A 716-nucleotide genomic window follows, 5' to 3' on the forward strand; every position below is an offset into this window, starting at 1 on the left:
GGGAGGAGGGCGCGGTGGGGATCACCGAGGGGGAGAGGGAGTCGGGTGTTGCGAGGCGGGAGGGGAGTGGGGCGGCGCAGGAGGGAGGAGGCAGGGGAAATCCACACGGTAGCCAGATCGAGGGGGTTTCCCCTGATCTGGGCCTAGGGCAAGGAGCTGGCCGGTCCAGGCTGGGCCGGACGAGGAGCATCGAGGCGGGCCGGCCCGAAGCGAGCCGCGGAGGGCCCAGCAGCCGGCGCAGAGGGTCCAGCAGCCGGGGCGGGCCAGGGCCCAGCAGCCCATCCGCCCGCGCGGAGCGGCCCACGCTCAGAGAGGGTTCGGGGGAGAGGGATGGAACCCTATCGGAGCCAGCCACCAGCGCCGCCGCCGGCGCAGTGCCAGCCCGGGAGGGAGGAGGGGCCACGGCGCCCCGGACAGCCCGCACCCGGAGACCGGAGGTCCCGAAATGCGCAATAAACGGCCGGTACGGGGCGGAGCGGCGCGCCTTGAGCGAGAGGGAGGGAGAGAGAGAGAGAGAGCCGGCGAGGAGGAGGAGGGCGGGGGACCCGGCGGCCGAGCCACCACCACCGGGCGGCGCCAGGAGGAGCGGGCGGCGCCCCTCTCGGAGCGCCCAGCCACGCCCCAGGTACGCCCGCGCCGGCGGCGCGAAGCCCGACCGGCCAAAGTCCCGCCTTGGGCGACGACAGCCCGAGGAGGGCTCAGGGGAGCCGAGGGGG

Source organism: Triticum dicoccoides, chromosome 2B (genome assembly GCF_002162155.2).
Source record: "Triticum dicoccoides isolate Atlit2015 ecotype Zavitan chromosome 2B, WEW_v2.0, whole genome shotgun sequence".
In the NCBI taxonomy this organism is placed as follows: domain Eukaryota; kingdom Viridiplantae; phylum Streptophyta; class Magnoliopsida; order Poales; family Poaceae; genus Triticum; species Triticum dicoccoides.